This window comes from Balaenoptera physalus (genome assembly GCF_965194825.1).
Source record: "Balaenoptera physalus genome assembly, chromosome: 5".
Taxonomy (NCBI): Eukaryota; Metazoa; Chordata; class Mammalia; order Artiodactyla; family Balaenopteridae; genus Balaenoptera; species Balaenoptera physalus.
In genome coordinates this window covers 95,449,055-95,461,282 of record NC_138884.1, presented here as the reverse complement: position 1 = coordinate 95,461,282, position 12,228 = coordinate 95,449,055, and the positions used below count along the sequence as shown (strand labels likewise).

Below are 12,228 nucleotides of genomic sequence, written 5' to 3'. Positions count from 1 at the left end.
TGCAAAGACCGAATCTATGGCAAAAGTGGAATTCCTTACTTTTACATTTTATGAGCAGTCTCTTTAATCTTCCCACATTCTGTACCTTCGGGCACATGACACTTAGTTCATGTTTTTCCACAGACCTAATTCTAATTAATGTCAGTAATGGTGTGAGGAGACTTCAAGTGATGGATGTACTCTGATCTATTAGAAAACTAGCATGCTTTTTGCATAGAAGCACAAAATCCATATATTAAATGATGGGATTTACTGGGTCTAAATATAGGATTTTTCAGATTGACAGAAAGAGAATCAAATTTTTATTAATGACATCAGCTGATCTGATATCAGTTAGGGAAGAATCATAGTTTTTACCTTTTTATTAAAAATAATTGAAATTAAAATTTTATTTTCTTCCATATTTTACTCTCATATGCCATCTCTTTTTTTCTTTTCATTTATGACTGCAAATTTTATTATTTTTCACATTTTTTCCTATTTAGAGTCCTGAGAACAGTTTTTCACGCATGCATTTCATTCCAGTTAGACAAATCTGTCATTATGTGAATTATTTTTCAACTTATGCCAAGTATGTGCCCAAGTATAATTCTCTAAAAATCACCAGTATAAGATTTAACATCATAATTTTCCATATTTTTATTATAAAAGTAATGCCTAAGAAAACTCAAGAAATATAAAACTCCATAAAATAAATAGTAATAATATTTACATTTTTTGTCACCACCTGGCCTTTCATCACTGCAACCATTTCCACTATGAGTCAATATGATGAATATCTTCATTTATATCATTCCAGATCTTTTTCTACAAACACACGCACACACACACACACACACACACACACACACACACACTTCAACATGATTGTTTTAGACTTAAGGTCTGTTTGCAGTTTCACTCTATAACTCCTCAAGTTACCACAACAAATGTCATCTCTTCTTTTTATATCCTGCATACTGTTCCATATGACAAGTATACCATAATGCCCTTATTAAGGTACATTAAGTAGTTACTGGTATTTTTCACTATTGTAAATAATATTGTAAGAAATATAATTTATATGTATGCATCACACTTACATAAATAATTGCTTAGGATAGGTTTCTAGACTTAAATTTGGATGGTCAAAACTATGCACATTTATATTTTTGATAGGTATTGTCAAGTTGATCTCCAAAAACTATGTAAATTCTGTAACAATTTATTTTCCCTTAATTTTATTCATTGTGTTTTAGAAAAACTATCAGTTTTTTAAACAGAAAAGACAGTGTCATAACCCTAATTTTTGTTAACATTTTAGTACAATATTAACAAGGAGGGGATGCAAGGTTAAGATAGTTGCTAAGCCTACCAGCCTGTCTTGAAAGCCAGCTTTTCCTTTTTCTGTTGACATCAATCCACCTTCTTAACTTTGCTCTCACACAGTATACATATAGCTCAGTGAACTGAGCCACAATCAACCTAACTTGTTCTTGGTTAGATTGTTCATGACTACTTTTATGTGCAATGTACATAAATACCTAGAATTGTAGAAATAACATTAATAGCCAAATTAAATAACCTTAACAAACTGTAGATATTCTTTCCACTCTGCCCAGTATTTTGACTTGTCACAGGCATATTCATTGATATTTACAATAACACCACAGATTTTGGAATCACGGAGTACTGATTTTAATTTTGCTACTGTGCTGCTTCATTGGTGCAGTAAATTTCAGTCTTCCAGGTCAACTTATTAAGTTATTTCTATCCTGCCACTCTAATCTCTACAGCTTGGCCCCTGCAAATGTCCATAACTCCTGCCTATTTGTGTTTAATTAACTTGATGGTTATTCCCTTTCAAAAGTCATTAATAAAGATGCAATACAAGATCCTTTCACCTCATCCAGAAGAGATTAGTAGTGTCCTTGCCTGGTGCTACCTCTGTGAAATGAAAGAGGCTGTAACTCCTGATCTCTGACCTCCCTCCTTTCTGGTCTTTCTTTTCTTCATTACTAACCTCTCACTCTCAGCTATATTTTTCTCCACTTTCAAAAGCACTTTTATGCCCTGGGAGGTTTGTGTTTCTATGGAACTTTTCTTTAGAAAGCAGTTCAAAACACTTGTCTGTCATTGTTTTGGTTAATTCTCATAGTTCACTGTAATGTCTCCAGCTAGTAAGTTCTTTAGTGATAGTCCCACTTTACATTGAATCTGAGGAATAATGAGACCAAGTATATTGTTAAGTACATCACAAGAAATAATCAGAAATAAACTTTTACTTCTGAACTCATTCTTTGACAGCTATTTACTGTCTCATTTGTCAGAGCTCAAATATGACAAAATTATTTCCTTTACTTTTTCCCCAATAAAATACATGATGTTTTTGTAATCACGTAAAGAGACATAGAGTAGTACTGACACTGATTTATTATTATTCAAGAGTAGGGACATTTATTTGTGTATTTTTTTGCTTCTATTTTCTATTTCTAATTAGTAATAAAATATGTGTAAAACTCACTAGTTTCTCATTTGCCTACATTTTGCTAAAATTTTCTTAGGGAACTCTGACAGGAGTGAGGTAAAAAAAAAAAAAATGTATCAATAAGTCTACATGTTTGCTGCTGAATCTCTACCAATATTTAGTGAACTCAAACAGTTCTTTCAAAAACTTTAATACTTGAGTAGAAATTATACTTTCAAGTTACATAATTTTAGGGTTTATAAAGTATTTTCATATGTATTATCCTAATAATATCAGCAGCCCTTTAAAATGTATATAATTATTCATATTTTATAAATGAGGAAATTGGAATCAGAACGTTTAAAATACTTTTAAAGAGTTAAGGGTATCAATTCTTAAATGGAATAGCTGAAATTAAAATCCAAGTTTTCTTGGTCCAGGTCAGTAATTTTTGCCTCTTAATACAAATAATATTTATTAAGGGTTTATAATATGCCAGGAGCTAACTGTTTTATATGTTTTGTCGCATTTAACCATCACAAAACACTGAAGGAAATAACTTTTAATAGTGTTCTAAGCGAACAGAAGAAGAATAAACATGAACTCATAGCTAGCTGAAGGTGAAGATGGGAATCAAACCCACATGTCTGATTGCATAGTCAAAACACATGACTATGGCATCCACTTTCTGTCACTTTTTGACACTAATTGAACCAAAAGGTATTAAGCATTAAGTGCATACTTTAGTCATATAATTATGACCAGCATAGAGCAATGGTTTTTCTGTCCTCAAAAACTCTCCTGGACGTTACAACCTGGCTGAAGTCAGTGATGTGTCTTTAGTATCTGGCTCATCAAGGTGTAACCTGCATTGCAGGAAAAACAGTTTTACCTAGAATCCTGTGAGGAAATTGGCACCTAAGGCCCCACCAAGCAGACTGACTGCAACACAATCTTTATACGGCTAAGATGCCCAGGTGATTCTATGCATGTTATTAATGTTTGGAAAGCACTGTCTCAGTGAATCAGCAACAACCAAAAACAATTTTGAAAACTACAGATATATTAAAAAGTATTTCAAAGTTATTTTATTTTGATCATTTTTTGTGGCTGTTATTTATAAAGATAAAATTCTTTTCCTCATAATGTCTTTGAAATTGGTGATGTTACATGGTTTTATGAATAACAAAATTTGAGAAAACTTCTTGTATATTTAGCTCTATCAGACCTTTTTTAGTTTTAGCCCTTTGGATTTTTTCTTAAGTTCTACGCAGATCTAATATATTGATGACAAAGTACTTTGTATATATTAGCATTATACTTCTGCAATGTAGACTACATGTTGGAAAAAGAATGAGGGAAATGATAGCTTAGAAAACTTGAAGCATAAATCAGAAGATTGCCTACTTAGGAACATTTAAAATAATATGCAAGAAAATCATTGAAAATAATGTACATAGTACAGGCTTTTCTTTTATTTGATCACTAAAGTACAGTAATACACTATTCTGTAGAGTGTCATGAATTTTTTTAAATTTCATAATATCCTTACTCACTCTGAATCTGTCTCAGTTAAAATGATCAGAGGAAATTTTGTCTGTATATATGTGATTTGTATCTGTTTAGAAAACAAAACCAAAAAGCATCACATATACATTTATATCTTCATAAAGCTTGGACACCTAAAGAAAAAAAATTTTTAAGGAGGAAAAAATATGTCAATTATTATTCAGCCCAATTAATCATAATGTATCTTCCTAATCCACTGTATTATCAAGGTTATGTCTCTAAGTGTAAAGTAGTTTACCTTTATTCATTATATTTTTAAATTTTTCTGTTTTGTATCATTTTAAAGGATTATAAAATGTGAGGGAGTGTATTACCTGTTAAAGTAAGACTAGTTTTCTGTCTGCATTTTTAACCTTAGGCAGCAAGCTGACAAATGGACATGATTTTTGCCTCTCAGTATTCCACAAGCTGGTATTGTCCTGACATAGCAAAGTGTTTACCACGAAAATCCTTTACATCCATCATCCAGGGCCAGCCTTTGCTTGATTCTAATTCCACTGAAGTTTAAATCTGAAGCTCTCTGTTAGTCATTTATCACATTTATTAAAATGTTCCACTGTGGATTAGAAGAGCAATTCACTATTATTTCAGAGTGCTGCCCAAGGGGCATTCTATGCAGCAATCTTAACGCTTTATTGAAATAGTACTTTGGTTTTAATAAACAATTCTTTGCAAAGGTACACTGCTTTCAATTATGAAAGGTGATGTTGGCTTTTTAAATCTGGCATCTGTGCCCAAGATTATGTAAATCCTTTAGTTTAATATTGCATTTTTCTTCTCTAAATATTCCACCCTCAAATTTTAACATGGGTATGTCAATTGGATTAATTAGACTATTGTATAAAGAATATCTTTCTAAATTCCTTTTTTTGAAATGGGGTCAAATGATCAACATATAATGAAGACTTCAAAATAACAAACATATTTCACATGAACAAAAAGAAAATACAGTTTTTTCATAAGAAATGAGGTATTTGTACAATAGGAAAATCATTTCTGAATACAGCCTATTATTTTGTTCAGCAAGCTTCTCCCAAACCAAGATGTGTTACTTTTTTTCAGAAAACTTTGAATATATAGTAGCCCAATCTACTCTTATCGCTTTCTCTTTCTTTTCTCTTTCTCTTTCTATGTTTCTCTTTCTCTCATTATGTGATTGCGAATGACATTGTCTCTTTGATGTCTTTCTAGGAAAAAGATAAAAGATAATTTTGTACAAGTTCTAATTTTCTGCTCCTATTTGAAGCTTCAGTCACTGTGACTCTGAAGAGTCTTTTATTTTTGAAAGAAAAAAATATTAACTTATAATTTAAAAAATTTAAATAAAAAATTTAAATAAATTATATAGTTGGTATAAATTAATGTTATGTTTTTTTTTTCTTTTCCATTATGTTTTATTATACGATATTAGATATAGTTCCCTAGGCTATATGAGGTTATGTTTTCTTGAGGTTATATTTCCTCCTTAAATGTATTTCCTCCTTAGCCAATAAAGTGATGAAGCTACAGGCTAAATTATTTAGCCAAAGCTACACAGGAAATGAGAGAAAGATACAGAAATATAGCTTTTAACTGAGAAATCATAAAAACTTCTCCTAATGTTAGGTTGTGCCTACTTCTCAATTTTCATATGTCCTTTTATTTTATTTATTTATTTTAAATTAATTTTTTATTATAGTTGCTTTACAATGTTGTGTTAGTTTCCACTGTATAGCAAAATGAATCACAGGGAGATCAGCTCGGTGCTTTGTGACCACCTAGAGGGGTGGGATAAGGAGTGTGGGAGGGAGACGCAAGAGGGAGGAGATATAGGGATATATGTATATGTATAACTGATTCACTTTGTTATAAAGCAGAAACTAACACACGATTGTAAAGCAATTTTACTCCAACAAAGATGTTAAGAAAAAAAAAGAATCAGCTATACATATACATTTATCACCTATTTTCTGGATTTCCTTCCCATTTAGGTCACCACAGTGCATTAAGTAGAATTCCCTGTGCTATACAGTATGCTCTCATTAGTTATCTATTTTATACATAGTATCAATAGTGTATATATGTCAATCCCAATCTCCCAATTCCCCCCACACCCCTCTTTCCCTCTTGGTATCTATACATTTGTTCTCTACATCTGTGTCTATATTTCTGCTTTGCAAATAAGATTCATATGTCCTTTTAAATACCTGCTTATATTCTTTTTTTTTTAACCAGGAAAATTAAACTGGAAGTTAAGTATATATTTATATATTTTTGTATGTACATTTATATTTTTTTTATAAATTAAACTCTGACCCAGTAACTTTATAGCAATCTATCATAATGAACCAAAGGAGATTGAAGTCTGAAGGGGATCTTATTTCTTTTGCTCTGCAATCTGATAATTTTTAAAAATCTTGATGGAAAGTTTACAGGTGAATATGATCCCTATTTATAGCAATAAGCAAGTAAAATGGCATACAATTAGATTTCTTATGTTAGGAGGGGAGAATGCTAGAGAGTGAAACTTAAAACAAAAGGAGACCTTAAGAGTGAATAGTGCATATAGAGAGGTAAAAATGAGGGAGGCAGGTGGAAACAAGAAAAGTTGCATCTGAATGAAAGTGATCCAGACTTCTAAAACCATTAAAGCACAACTGTGTCCCCATCCTTACCCTGTCTTTTGTCTTCAAAATGGAGAATCACTGGATTTTGTTTCATAAGACTGTTCCATCTTGAAAAGGTGGGTCTAAGTTAGTCACATAAATGTGGGAGAGACAGGAACCTCTGTGTGCTGGGTCTCCTCTTCTGCTCCAGAGTAAACACAAAGCAATGAATGGATCTAGAAATTGTCCTAAGGACTTCATACATTCACCCTGGTTTCACAAGAGAGTATCCAGAACTTCCACAGCTAAATTCAAAAAACAATCTGAAGAAAACATAAGTACAGACAGCCTGTAATGTAGCTTTTGTGCTGTTTGGCAGTATGAATTATAGTTTTCTCTCCCATTTTCTGCATTTGGACTCCTGAGAAGCAGGAGAGATTCCAGAGCCTTACACAATTCTGACACATATACCATCCACCAGATGTGAAAATTAAAATCATGAGACATTTGATATCCTATATATGTAAAACCCTGACCATAAATAACAGGGGTAATTACAAACAATTTATTAGAGAGGAGGTTGAATAGACAACTAATCACAATTCAAAAACAGTAATCATAAAAATAGACAGGATACTGTTCTCATTTCTGAACAGACTAGGTCTATCTAGAAGTTGATTTTATTAAAAATTATTTTTCTATAATCACCATCTTTACAGGATGAATGAATTCCCTACTTCACACTCCCAAATAAGGTGGCTGCAGCATATATTTCAATTTACGCTATGTTAAAACTGTCAAGTTGAAACTATTTCCTTTCTAGCTACACATACATATTCAAGGCCTTCTGAGAGTATTTGAATGGTGATGACTATAAATTATAGCTAATTAAATACCTGAAAGAAAATGAAGGTTTAAATAAGAAAACCTGATAAGAGGGGGAAAATATTGCCAAAGTGAAGTTGAAGTTTGATACATGGTGTCTTTCATGGAACTTCCCATTACAGAAATAATAATTAAGCCAAGTAACACTTTGTTTTTAAATAACTTACCAGTGAAAATTATAGTTAGAAATGTCTGGGGGCTTCCCTGGTGGCGCAGTGGTTGAGAATCTGCCTGCCAATGCAGGGGACACGGGTTCGAGCCCTGGTCTGGGAAGATCCCACACGCTGCGGAGCAACTGGGCCCGTGAGCCACAACTACTGAGCCTGCGCGTCTGGAGCCTGTGCTCTGCACCAAGAGAGGCCGCGACAGTGAGAGGCCCGTGCACCGCGATGAAGAGTGGCCCCCACTTGCTGCAACTAGAGAAAGCCTTCGCACAGAAACAAAGACACAACACACTCAAAAATAAAAATAAATAAATTAATAATAAAAAAAAAGAAATGTGTGACAACTTTATTAAGAACGCATGAATTTAGTCATATTGTGTTAACATATTTTTCCATCTCTGCTGCCAATATGATGTCCATAAAAGTTTGGAGTTTCCCTTTTACATTAAGTATCAACCTGAAGTTGAAGAAAATAATTTAATTTATTGTAAATATCAGTTTGGATGATTTTTATTAGGGATATTTTTTATGTTTCTGTTTCACAATAAACATGTGCATAAAGAAATTCACTTACCAGGCGCCCAATTGTCTCTGTAAGAGAATAAAATAAATGAATCGGATTCCAATTCATCCGAATCATGTAAAGTATATGAAAAAAGGCCAGAAATGCAGTATTGGAATTACATTGCAATACAAAGATAGGCTTTTGAAAAAAGTTCTAGGATTTTTGTCTATACTCCACTACATATTAAATATGATGGAAGATTTACTTAGTGATTTTCAAGATTCATTGATATGTTGTGAAGATTTATAGAAATTAGCATGTGGAAAATTACTAGACCTTTGCTTTATACTTCTACTTACTTGGAAAGCTCCCAAGAAATAAGTTCCAAAGAAATTGTAGTTTCTAACTGTTAAATTGGAAACTTTATAAAATCAGATTTTAAATAATGAAAAATGCATGTAACATGCAGATATAGCAGCGTTCAGTGGAAAATTTATAGCCTAACTTTTCATTTTAATAAAAAGTGAAATAACCTTTTTTTTCACTCTTAGATTGGAAATGTTAAAAAGAATAATATATTATATCAGCATTCACTTACCTGGAGAGTGTTGAATTGGTACACTTCTACAAAGATTCGAATTTTTTAACTTGCTATTCCTCCTAAAATTCTCTTGTCAGGAAAATATTAGAGTTGAGTGTCCTTATATCTTTCACGTAGCATTCTGTTAGAAATAAGACATTTTAACATCCAACACATTTGTGTTTAAATTATGTATGCTAAGAAATACCTTGTCCTGAAAGAAATTTGAGTATTTATGAAAATAAATTTAGAAAAAATTTAAATAGAATTTTGTTCATGCACTGTTTTAGCATAAAAATATGCTGGGGGAAACTTACTGGCAAAATGACTTAAACTCAAAACCCTATAGATTTTTTCTTTAAAACAGTGTAAATTAATATGTTCTAGCTCTATCCATGTGAGTCAAATGAATTTCTTTGCCTTACTCCATCCAAAAGCAAGGTAGATATACAGGTATATTTAGAATTGTGGTCAATTGACTGAGAAAGTTCAGACTGGTGCCCAGGTTCTACCATTTAAGAATGTTGAGTAATTTACCTAATTTCTCTAAACCTCAGTTACCTCATAGATTTGTTTAAGGATTAGCTGAAATAAGGCACAAAGTTCTAATTGTGCCCAGTGCATGGTAGCTTCTCAGAGTTTAGAGTATGAAAATGTATAGATTAGTTATTTTTATGCTATTTATATCTTCTCAACACTTTTTTGTTCACTTGCTAATACGGCTGAGAGAGCTGAATTGGATTTTCCTTCTATTAGTATTTTTCTATGTTTCCTCATATTCCTATATGTTTTAATTAAAAAATACTATGCTGTGTATTATGGTTTATAAATATTTTAACATTTCTCATTTTAAATTATACAGTTCATCATTAAGCATTCAACACTCTTACCTTATTTAAGTTTTTTAACCTTGATTTTAATTTAGTTTGATTTAAACATAGTGAATCCTAAATTCAGTTTTTATTTGCCTGGTATGATTTGCTCATTTTGCAAATTTCAATCTCCCTGGGCAATTATATCTTTTAATATAACCTATGAACATGTTTTCTTTATAGCCTTTTTGTCCTTTTCTTTTTAGAGGTTGGTTTATACCAGTTATACTCATTGATGTCACAGATACATTTGGCTGACATTCGGCATTCTTCCATTGTATATTATCTTTGTTAAAATTCTTGTTGTTTATTTTTCTTTCAAAATTTTATTATGTACGTATGGTGTTTTCTTTCCCCTCCAAGTATATCATTTCTAGTGTTTTTTAAAGAACTTTAGGATTTGTATTTTTCCCTTTTTTCATATCTGAATTTCAGTTCGGCTGAATATGAAATCTTTTTATTACCCTTTCCTTTCTATTCTTTTCCTTTCCTTTTCTTTCTTTTCTTCTTTCCTTCATTTTTCCTTCTTTTTTTTTTTTTTAAGATTCCTTCTGTCTTGTGTGTGTGTGTGTGTGTGTGTGTGTGTGTGTGTGTGCAGAGAGGTATTTTGCAGGCATTTCTCTGTTTTCTTTAACTGAATTTAATTCTGGATTAATTTGAATACAATCTGATTATTTAATCATTTTATCTTTACAAGTGATTTGGAATTTTGCTTTTCACACCTTTCATCAACACTACGTTTATTTGGAAATGTCCCATTGTTGATGGTTTTGTGTTCTTAGATTTGTAAGTATTACTTGTTATTTCATAGCAAATTCTTGAATTATATGTTTAAAAACTTTAGAATAAACCAAAGAGGTATATGATAGATCTTCTTTATCTCTATTCTACATCATGCACCTCTTTGATCATATCTATATTTGAACTCGTTGGTCATTTCAACTTTTGCTTATTTCTCCTGCATTGAGCAATTTGTGACTTACTTTTTATTTTTTATGATAGCACTGTTTTATCTTTTATGTCTTGAGTTCTGTGGTTCATACTTCATCTCTTCAATAAATTATGTGTCTCTTCATGTGCTCTTATTGTACAAAGGGAATTGATTCATTAAGGTGCTTTTTTTCTTCAATTTATGTTGGTATTTGGTCAAAAATTTTATTTTTGCTCACTGACACCATTTTTTATTGATGATCTTCACTTGCCAACATTTTAATTTTTTGTTTAGTGCCCTTCCTTTTTCCTATTCATCTCATTTGTTTTTTTGTTTTCCTTGTTATATATGCACAGATCCCATTTGTGTTTTAGGCTAATTATTGCACTTTTTTGAATGAGGAAAGTTCTGGTTAGACCAGCAATTAGTAAAAGGTTCATGTTGGGGAGAGGTAAGTAAGAGGTAAATATCTTTTTATAAGATACTTAAAATTCTCCTTATGAAACAAGGTTGTTTCAGTGACTGATACAACTTAATCTTCCTTTCTCCCATCAACATATTAAACATCTTATGAATCTCACAACCATTTTGAGTGAGATTTTCAAAGCAGTTGAGTATTAAAACCAGTCAGATGATTAAATTGAAAGAATGAGAATGGGGAAGGTTCCTGTTCTTGTTGCAGTGGCATGTAGAACCAGCCTAAAATAAGATAATTAATCTGTATTAAGGATCTTGGAGTTAGCTTTGCTGCTCAAAGTAAAGCTCTCTTTGTTTTGACATGAATGGAATCCTATGTCTTATCCCTGATCCCTTTCTTTTTATTCTATCAAAGCCTTCTGGTGGCTAACTTGCCTAGAGTCAGTGCTCACTTTCATGTGTGGAGAAATAAACATACCCAAGACAAGAGTGTAGACAGAGAAGCTAGGTTCACCAGACCTTATTATTATACACATGCCCATTCTAGTAACAATAAGCATAAACCTAAAGACAAAAAAAAAAAAAAAAAATCAACAAATTAATGGATGTGACTATGAACACCTGAAAAATTAAAAGAAAAATGTGAATCAGAAACTATGTGCAATATGTATGATTTATTTGTAAGAAAATGATTTATCACACCAGCAGAAAGAAAGATAAAGTATATATGGAAACAATTTACAAAAAATGAAAGATAAGTGTCCAGTTCAGATATATGGTTCTACATTGGTGCTCAATTATATGAACATTTAAACAATTTGTGTAAAAAATGGGAATAAATTGTGCTTTTTAAAAAATTCTGTCCATTATTCAAAGGTACTATGTATACATTCTTGATTGGAATAAACACAGGTAGTCAATTTATCAATACACATCAATATTTTAAAATATGTATACTATTTATACATTCAACATTTAGAATCCGAGTCAGCAAAAATATTTGGCCTCTTTCAGATAGGGTATTCAGGGACTGTCTCTCCGAAATTCATATCAGGATCTTTCCTATTCAAAAATCCAGTTGCTCTCAGTAGCTTTCAAAAACTGGGAAATCCTTAGCAAATATTCTTGGTCTTTCATAATGTACTATCAGTATCAGACACTATCATTCCAAAGGCATTATACATTTTTTGATGTAATACCTCACTTAGGCTTTAAAACAAGCTGGGCTTTTATCTTTCTTACTATGTTACCATTTAGTCCATATTTACTCTATT

General features: G+C 31.7%; 1 long non-coding RNA gene across 1 annotated transcript in view; it reads right to left on the bottom strand.

The window, feature by feature from the left end:
- Positions 1-10,315, bottom strand: part of LOC309662143 — a 455,958-nt gene extending 445,643 nt beyond the window's left edge. The window contains exon 1 of the long non-coding RNA XR_014264533.1: positions 7,837-10,315. This is a non-coding gene — a long non-coding RNA (uncharacterized lncRNA). The remainder of the gene's footprint in view (positions 1-7,836) is intronic.
- Positions 10,316-12,228: the final 1,913 nt, after the last annotated feature.